Source organism: Leopardus geoffroyi, chromosome X, assembly GCF_018350155.1.
Source record: "Leopardus geoffroyi isolate Oge1 chromosome X, O.geoffroyi_Oge1_pat1.0, whole genome shotgun sequence".
Lineage (NCBI taxonomy): Eukaryota > Metazoa > Chordata > Mammalia > Carnivora > Felidae > Leopardus > Leopardus geoffroyi.
In genome coordinates this window covers 30,291,847-30,302,280 of record NC_059343.1, presented here as the reverse complement: position 1 = coordinate 30,302,280, position 10,434 = coordinate 30,291,847, and the positions used below count along the sequence as shown (strand labels likewise).

At 38.1% G+C, this 10,434-nt stretch overlaps 1 non-coding gene across 1 annotated transcript; it reads left to right on the top strand.

The window, feature by feature from the left end:
- Positions 1 to 1,001: 1,001 nt before the first annotated feature.
- Positions 1,002 to 1,108, top strand: LOC123595507. Its single transcript, XR_006711208.1, has one exon. It is a non-coding gene; the product is annotated as a U6 spliceosomal RNA (small nuclear RNA).
- Positions 1,109 to 10,434: the final 9,326 nt, after the last annotated feature.

The following is a 10,434-nucleotide window of genomic DNA, read 5'->3' as shown; positions in this document are numbered from 1 at the left end:
ATGCAAGAGTCACAAACAACAAAAAAAGTAATATAATATTAGAAAAATAAATGTCAAAAAGCACACTAACCCAAATATCTCAAAAAATAAATTCACAATTTTGAATAATTTTTAGGGAAAAGTGGAAATAAAATGTAAATTAAAAAATTTTTGTAAAAAAGGAAAACTTAATAAACCACACTGCAATTCACACCTGAGTGTTTCAGCTAAAGCAGTAACAAAAGGGAGATATATAGCCCCAACTGCATTTATAAGAACACTACCAGGCCTGAAAAAAATGAATTAAGATTTCATTGCAAGAAGGTAGAAAAAGAACAAGAAAATAAAACACTCTAAATAGAAGAAAATAATAATTATTAAACAAAATAATAAAACAAAAAACTTCATGGATTCAATCAACAGTTACATAATTTTTTTAAATAATAAAAAAGACAAAACTAACCAGTGTGATTTTATTTTCAAAGAGAATGAAGATGTGAATAAACAACATCAGCAATGAAAAATGGGTAACTAATTATTAAGTAACTTACCAGTTAAGATTACATACCATCCATTAGACCCAGCAATCCCACTTTTGGGTGTACATCCAAAAGAAACTAAATCAGTATTTTGAAGAGATTTTTTCACTCCCATGTTCATTGCAACACAATTCACAATAGCCAACATACAGAAACAACCTAAATGTTTATCAATGGATGAATGGCTAAAGAAAATGTAGTGTGTGTGTGTATAACGGAATATTATTCAGCCATAAAAAAGAAAATCCTGCCAGCTGTGACAATATGGATGAACCTGGAATAGTTAATGCTAAATGAAATAATATAGACACAGAAAGATAAATACTGTATGTACTTAACCATATGTGGAATCTAAACAAAACCAAACCAAAGTCAAACTCATAGAAACAGTAGAATGGTGATCACCACAGACTAGAGGGGGAAAATGGGAGATGCTAATCAAAGAAAGCGTCAAACTTTCAGTTATAAGGTGAATAAGTACTCGTGCTCACTTTGGCAGCACATATACTAAAATTGGATGAGTACAGAGAACATAAGTGTGACCCCTGTGCAAAGATGACATGCAAATTCATGAAGTGTTCCATATCTTTTCACTTTCTTACACCATACACAAAAATAAATTCAAAATGGATGAAAGACCTATATGTGAGATCATAAACCATCAAAATCCTCAAGGAGAACATAGGCAGTAACCTCCTTGACATTAGCCACAGCAACTTCTTACTAGATATGTCTCTGGAGGCAAGGGAAATAAAAGCAAAAATCAACTATTGGAACTTCATCAAGATAAAAAGCTTCTGCACAGCAAAGAAAACAATCAACAAAACTAAAAGGCAACCTTCAGAATGAGAGAAGTTATTTGCAAGTGACATATCAGATAAAGGATTAGTATCCAAAATCCATAAAGAACTTACCAAACTCAACATCCATAAAACAAATAATCCAGTGAAGAAATGGGCAGAAGACATGGATAGACATTTTTCCATAGAAGACATACATGTGGCTAACAGACATGTGAAAAGATGCTCAACATCATTCATCATCAGGGAAATACAAATCAAAACTACAATGAGATATCACGTCAGAAAGGACAGGAAATAACAAATGTCGGCAAGGATAGGGAGAAAAGGGAACCCTCTTACTGCTGGTGGGAATGCAAACTGGTGCAGCCACTCTGGAAAATAGTACGGAGGTTCCTCAAAAAGTTAAAAATAGAAATATACCCCACGGGACACATGTACCTCAATGTTTATACCAGCATCATCAACAATAGCCGAATTATGGAAAGAGCCCAATGTCATGAATACACACACACACACACACACACACACACACACACTCGAATATTACTCAGCCATCAAAAAGAATGAAATCTTGCCATTTGCAACAACATGGATGGAGCTAGAATGTATTATAGAAGCAAAATAAGTCAGAGAAAGCAGAATACCATATGATTTCACTCGTGTGGAATTTAAGAAATGAAACAATTAACATAGGGGGAAAAAGAGAGAGAGAGAGAGAGAGGCAAATCATAAAACATAGTCAACTATACAGAACAGACTGAGGGTTGCTGGAGGGAGGATGAGTTAAATAGGTGATGGGTATTAAAGAAGGCACTAATTGTGACGAGCACTGGGTGTTATATGTAAGTGATGAATCACCGAATTCTACCCTTAAAAGTAATATTACACTATATGTCAAATAACTGGAATTTAAATAAAAACTTGAAATGAAACAAAAAAAGATAAGTAAGTTCTGGGACCTAATGTACAACATAGTGACTATACTTAATAAACTGTATACTAGACTTAAAATTTGCTAAGAATAGAGCCTAAGCATTCTCACTATGCACATGCAGAAATAAAGGTAACTATATAAGGTGAACAATATGTTAATTAATTTGATTAAGTGGTAATCATTTCATAATATATACATATATCAAGTAATCACATTTTATACTTTAAACATATACAATTTATTCATATTTATGCCTAAATAAAGCTGGAAGACTAAATAAAGGTAAACAAAAGACGGTGATCAACATAATAGAAACACATATGAAAATCTAGATAACATGAAAAAATTCTAGGGAAATATAAACCAGCAAAAGTGGCCTATCATGAAAAAAAATCATAAAATCGAAGAAAGAGTAGTTAAATTTTTAGAACCACAAAGATATCAGGACCTACTAAATTTTTTAAGCCGTTTTGAATTGTACAAAAATATAAAAACTGTTCTGATATATAGAACAGAAAATAGACAATTTTTAATTTTCTGAGCTTAGTAATACCTGGGGCCTCATGACAGAAAAGTACAAGAAAGCAAAAACATGTATTAATTACACTCATAAACACAGAAGCAAAATTCAAAGAGTATCAGCAAATCACAATCAACACTTCACTATAATGACCTCATGACCAATAGTTTAATCACAAAATTGCAAGGGCAGCACAATTTAAGAAAATTTACCAACAAAGTTGTCACCAAAATAATCTATCTAAATGAGAAAAAACATAATCAAGTTAATATGTATCAATACAATATCTAGAAATCATTCATGATAAAAAAAAACTCTTGGCAAATAGCTTTCATAAACGTATCTAACAGATATGTATAACAAATACCTGTACAGCATAAGATGCAAAATCTAAAATAATTTACATTAAATTCAGAAATTAAATAAGCCATCTCTTATCACCACTACTAATCAAAATTGTCCTAAAGGTTCTAGCCACTGAAAAAGATAAGAGGAAAAAATAAATGGAGTATATATGCAGAAGTTGGAAGATCTGAAGTAAAATATTTTCAGCAGATATGATCATCTACATAATCAATACAAGATAACCAGCCAACAAACAAGTAAAACTAAAGTGGAAATTTCACAGTGCCCAAATACAAGATCAACACAGAAAACACAACAATTAATAGCTACTCTGTATAGCAACGAGACATTAAAAAAAAAAAAAAACTAATTCAGGACTATGAAATTTGGAACGCATACATTTGGATGGATTTGAATCAAGCTGGAAACTATGAACTTTAAAATTACCTGAAGTCACGTTTGGTAAACAAAACCTCCTTTCCTGTCTGCAATCTAAGGAAGCCAGCCCTTCCTCCTAAATAAATAAATAAATAAATAATAACGCGACTTCCAGGCAGGGCTTTTGCCCCGATGCAGCGAGCGTCCTTTTTGGTTCTGGTTCGTCTGAGAAACCCAGCTGGAAGCTCTAGGCAGAGGCTGTTTCACGACTGTTATTTGTACAACCGAACAGAAGCCATTTTTGACATTAGGGACTACCTCTGTGCTTTATAGGAGACCTAGCTTTAGTTTTGTGTGGTGTTCTTTTGTGTGAAGATTTGGTGTCCCTGAGCGTGGCATAGACAATCTTACCCCTCGTGTTTGCTCACACCCGCTAAGGCTTGTCCGCTGAAGTGCACCTGCTGAGGCGCACCCTCTTGGGGCCTTGATACTGTAGCAATGGCAGAGGCTGCCACAGAGACAGATCGCAACATTGTAACCTTTGAGGATGTGTGCATATACTTCTCCCGAGAGGAGTGGGACTTACTCGCTGAGGCTCAGAAATGCCTATACTGTCATGTGGTTCTGGAGAACTTCCTACTGGTGACCTCACTGGGACTTACAATTTCCAGATACCATTTAATTCCCCAACCACAGCCGGCATGGAAGCCCCCAGTTCCTGAAAATATAGCCGTAGCTCCAGCCGAGGCAGGGATGGTCCAGGAGAGCCCTGACCCCTGTCAAAGAACAGAGAATAAAGATGCATCTTCTGGGCAAGGTGTTTTTATACGACAGTCACAGGTGAGAACTCTCACAGTGGATACTTACAACCAAAAGAGCCACCCATGTGACATGTGTGACCCAATTTTGAAAGATATCTTGTGCCTGGCTGGCCAGCAGGGAATATCTTAGGAGCAGGAGGCATACCCATGTAAGTCATATGGAAGAACCTTCTGGGTCACTGTAAATACTGACCAAATCCTGAGGCCACAGAGTGGAGAGGCATTCCCTAGAATGGAAAAAGACCAGATCTTCTCTGTGAAGAGGTGTAGAAGTCACATGTCAGAGGCCTTCACTTACAGGGAAGATGGGGAGTACTCCTTGGCCAGCTCTGGATGTGTCTAGCACCATGTCTTTCAAGACGAGACACAGCTATGCATTAGCACTAAGTGTGAAGAAGCCCTTCACACTGGACAAAATGATTGCAAGTGCAGTGAGTGTGGGGAAGCTTTCAACGACAAAGACAAATGTGTTCAACACCAGAAAACCCACACTAGAGAAAAGCTTCATGAGTGCAATGACTGTGAGAACGGTTTTGTCTACAACTCCAGCCTCCAAGCACACCAGAGAGCTCACATGGGATCAGAGCCTAATGACTGTGCTGAATGTGGTAAATGTTTTATCAGAAAATCCCATCTTGTTCAGCACCAGAGAATTCACACCGGATCAAAACCTTTTGAGTGCGGTGAATGTGGGAAGGCCTTTGGCCGCAAAGACACCCTTATTCAGCACCAGAAAATTCACAGGGGAGAAAGGTCTTTCACATGCAGCAGATATGGGAAAGCCTTTCTCCGAAAAGACGCACTTGCTGAGCACCAGAAAAGCCACACTGGGGAAAATCTTATAAGTGCGATGGATGTGGGAAATTCTTTAGCCACAGTTCCTACATTAAAGTACATAAGAGAATTCACAGTGGACAAAGGCCCTATGTGTGCAGTGAATGTGGGAAAGCCTACATCAGTCATCCCCACCTTATTCAACACCAGAAAGTTCACGCTACAGCAAGGCTTATGGGTGAAGTGAATGTGGAAAGTTCTTTGCTGAGAATTCCAGCCTCATTATACACCAGAGACATAACACCAGAGCAAAGGCTTATGTGTTCAGCCAATCTGGGAGCATCTACAGAAAACATTCCCACCTGGCTTGGCACGTAAAAGTTCATACCAAAGAAAGGCCTCATGTGTGTATTAGTTTTCGTGATCCTTTAGCTACATCTTTCAAGTTCACTTAGCACCAGAAACTTCACACTAAAGAGAGACCTTAAGAGATAAGGGAACATGCTTTCTCCTTGCTCAATACAGCATGACTCAAAGTAGCCTTTGAGATGAAGTTGACAACTTGAAGTTGAACTTTGTATATCTAGATATCCATTCTGGGAAGAGAACTACAGGTTCCAGGTATGTGGAAAGGTTTCAGGAGCTACTTTTACATGTTTTTAATCTTCCCAGGGCCTTCACTTGGCCTAAGCTATGCCATTGCCTGTATCTATTGCAGCCACCATTGCACTTCTGCCAGCAGTCAGGGACCCACACTATGGGTCTGTTACCCCAGTGTACTCCGGTAAAGCACACCTCCACCCTCTCTCCTATTTCCTGGAGGGACTCATAAGTGATATGAATCCACGTAAGGATCCTCATTTCCTACCCATGGATGGTTTCAATTTGGACATAATCCAGCACCTGTCAGAAAGATCTGAGCTGGAATCTGCTGCAGTTTTCCAGAGGTTTTTGTTTTCCATGGACAGTATTGACTCTACATGAGATAGCTAAGATGGATTTCCCCAGCCTCCAAATCACCCAGCCTTGGAACTGCCTGCCCCACAGTGATCTGATTTATGCAATGAAACAGAATTATTGTTAAAGCCTTTACTCTGTTCCGTTCACTGTGTGGGGTTGATTGAGAAAAGAAATGGGCTTTCAAGAAACAGGTCATGACTCACTGAGCCCATTTCTTCCCTTCACACCTGTATATAAGGGTGTTGATTGCTTTCCACAATCTGAAAGAAAACTAGGACTGTGAGCTAAATAGAGTTGTGCTGTCTAATATGGTGGGCACTGGTCACATATAACTACTGGGCATTTGAAATGTGGCTGGTCGGAGCTGAGATATACTATAACTATAAAATGCACACTGGATTTCTAAAATATAATATGAAAAAAAGAGAGAGTGAGAAAGAATGTAAAACACATTACAAGCTTTATATTGACCATATGTTAAATGATAATGTTTGGGGTACATTTGGCTAAATATAATATGTCACTAAACTGTTTTTTAAAAAGAGAGCAAGATATGGGCTTTGTCAGCTCAAAGAGGAGAACACATTTTATGAGGGCCCCAAACTTTATGTGTATCAGAGATGGCAAAATGGCAGAGAACAGATCTCAGTCTAAATTGGCCTAATTGGCAATGCTGCGTAAGCCTTATTAGGAAGAACTGTTTTCAGCCTTGTGGGAGTAATCTTATGTCCTAGATGTCAGGATCTCCTATGAGCCCTAAGCTCACCCTGATGAAGGGGTAAGTGGTATGACAACCTCCAGTGCTTTCGGGAACAGCATGACTTAAGTTCCTTTTGCCTAGGGATGTGTCACATTCCCCAACACTGTTGAGGTACAGCTGTCTCCAGAGACCTACCCAGAAGTTACAGCCCCTGTGAAGTACAAAATACAGTAGGCAGATAAGACCTTCAGGGGTTAAGTGGGAAACAGAATTGATATATTTCTTGTTCTGATGCATAGAATATTGTCATTTTTCCTGACATTCAAATTTATTAAGGGTAAAGATACAATTTTTGTTTTACTACTTTCCAAAATTTTAAGCATTAACATTTAGTAATGCTAAGTCTGGCAAATATTGTTTTATTTAGATATCCTTTTTAAATAATGTTTATTTACTTATTTTTCCTAGAGAGAGAGATAAGCACAAGTAGGGGAGGAACAGAGAGAGAAAGAGACACGTTCCAAAGTGGGCTCCAACGTCTGAGCTCAGGAACTGTGAGATCATGACCTGAGCTGAAGTCAGACGCTTAACCAACTGAGCCACCCAGGTGCCACTAGATATCCTAAAATAGGTTTGATTATAATTTATTTAGAGAAAGTTTGATTATCATTTATTTAGAGAAAGCAAACCTTTCAAAAATTAAATTTAATAAATAAAGTATAACATTAAGATTAAAAACATAATATAGAAACACTATAGAGAAACATTAATTAGGGAATGGTAGAGTTTGTGGCAGGTTAGTGGTTATGTATCTACTCTGAAGGGCATACACAAATTTCATGTGACTGTGTCTCTGGGTTAAAGGTGTACAGAAATCCTTAGTACCTGCAGACCTCTTTATCTCCTCTGACAGAGGTCAGTGTCAGAGCAAATAATCAAAAGGTTTTCTGGATTCCTATACTCCCTCAGCTGTAGACCTTAGACATCACTGCACATACAGGTACACCAGTGCAGGAAAGAGAGATCCTGCAGTCTCAGGTGGGTCTTGTGACAGAGCCAGTGTTTGGGTAGACATGGTATTAATTGTTCTCCAGTTTTTGCTGTCACTGAGGCAGGGCTGACCCTACCAAGACATGAGAAGTGGGAAATAGTTGAGTCAATATAGGGTTGGTTGATTTTCTAAGAGAAATGGGAGATCCAGATTTTTATGTGGAAGCATCTTATCTCTTAATAGCTGTATTGGTGTATAATTGGAATATAATAAACTGCACACATTTAAATTGTAAAATTTGATGAATTTTGACATATGTGTACATCTGTAATACCATCACCATAATTAAAGTAATGAGCATATCATTACCCCCAAAAGTTTTCTCCTGCCCCTTCATAATCTCTTCCTCTTACCCCTCCCTAATCCCTCATTCTCATTCGTCCATTGATTTGTTTTATTTCACAGTATAGTTTAATTTGCACTTTCTGGAATTTTATACAATAATTAATATAATAATATATATTAAATAATAAAGCTTTTTATCTTCTTTCAGTAAGCATAATTGTTTACAGATTAATATTTATTTATTTATTTATTTATTTATTTATTTATTTATTTTTGCTGAGTAATACTTCGCTGTGTATGGATGTAATACACTTGTTCACCCATCAGTTGTTGACGGACATTAAAGTTGTTTCCAGTTTCTGATTATTAAAAATAAAGTTTGTTTGAAAGAAAAAAAAAGAGTCTGTAATGAATTTACAAAGTCAGTTGCCTTGCAAAAAGAAAGGCAACTCGTCAAGAAAAAACCCCTCCGCTCATATTGTCCATGAAGAAGCAGATTCTGGCATGATCCAGGGAGGAATTTCAAGATGTGGGGAGGAGATAGCACTTATATCCAACGTAATTGCAAATTCTTGCTAATTTATGTAAGCAAGAAATCAGGAGGTATAATGGGAATGGATTTTAAGTTTGCTAGACCAAGGAGAATAGAACATTAGGTTAAATGAGGTAAAATTGATCAAGATAGGTAAACTTACCTGAGATTTGGCATTTAATGGGCAAAGTGAAGCAGCTAGAAGCAGATCTAATAGTTCGCTATAGCCCAGACTGAGTGGTGGCCTACATGAAAGAGTGCAAATGCCCCAGAATTTCCCTGCAACAACTTTTCTGTATCTCAGAGGTATGAGTCCTGCAAATTACATTTCCAAGTTTTTTGTTCTTTGGCTTGCATGTAGGTTTTAGACAGTGGGAGGCACTTAAGGGAGACTGGACGGCAGAAGGTAAGGGGAATCCAGGTTTCTTCTCCTCCCTCTATGCATCAGCTGGCTTCTCTGGCAATGTCTGCATCTCCTTCTTTGTTCCAGTAACCCTTCCAAACAGTCCTGCAATGGCTCCAGCATTTGCCAAGTGATCTTGAGCCCTAGACACCAGTAACACCACCCTAGGTTTCTCCCTCTAGCCTAGAGGTGGTGATTATTTCCTGGCTGATACTAATGTCTGTGTTGCCCCACCTCCCCTCAGTTTTGGGATCCCAATGCATCTATCAACTGACTAGCTGATTTCCTGAAGTAAATTCCTTCTGTTTAAATACTTATTTAAAGTATTTTTTGTTAAGTCCTGTTTTTTCTAGTTATAGTCTTTTTTTTTAATGTTCATTTATTTTATTTTAGAGAGAGACATAGCAGGGAAGGAACAGAGAGAGAGGGAGAGAAAGAATCCCAAGCAGGCTCCTTGCTGCCAGCACAAAGCCCAACATGGGGCTTGATCTCACAAACCCTGAGATCATGAACCGATCAAGAGTCGGACGCTTACCTGACAGAGCTACCCGGGTGCCCCTCTAGTTATATTCTAACTAGTGAACAATTATGCTGAAAGAATGTGAGAAGAAAGGTGTGTGAGTGAGAAATATGGGAGATAAACATTTTTAGTCATGGTTTCTGCAGAAAATAGATTATTCAAAAGATAGTTGAAGAAAATTTAATGAAAGGGCTATTTATAGAGTTGAGAAAAAGATTAAAGAACTCAATAGAATGGTGATGCACCCAGAGACTAACAATAGTGTGAAGCTATTCCCAGCCTTACAAAAGAAGGCAAGAGAGAAACCATGAATGTGGGAACTGACAAAATCTATAACTATGGGAAAGGGCCCCCGACAGGAGTTGTGGCCATAGGTAGGGGAACACAGCCACTATTAAACTGTTATCTGGCAAGGAAGGATCATCTGGAAGTGGGAACAGACACATGACCTCCCTCTGCTCCTGACCTTACTTAGATCCTTTTCCAATACCTTTCATTGGCAAAATGCAATTATAAGCCAAAGCCCAAGGGGGCTCTGGTGATTCAGTCCATAGTGGTCATCCTGTCAGCACATAGAACAGAGCAGAGAGAGACAGAGATTGGATCTAGAAAAACAAAAGAGATTGACCCGCATAACCAACTAATGAGTTGAAAGTTGAGAGTACCTGCTAAAAGTGATAAATCAAGAAACAGCTGTAAAAGTATGTTTCAAGGGAAAAACACAGTTTCCTCACATACAACGTTTCTGATACTGGGTGTGTGGGGTTTTTCCCCACATTGGTTGACTCTCTAACACCAGTCAAGTGTCCCACAATTCAATTCAATCATGATATTAACTGCAGTTAGCACAGACACCACAGGTTAAGGGCTTAGTCCCGTGAGACTGCTCC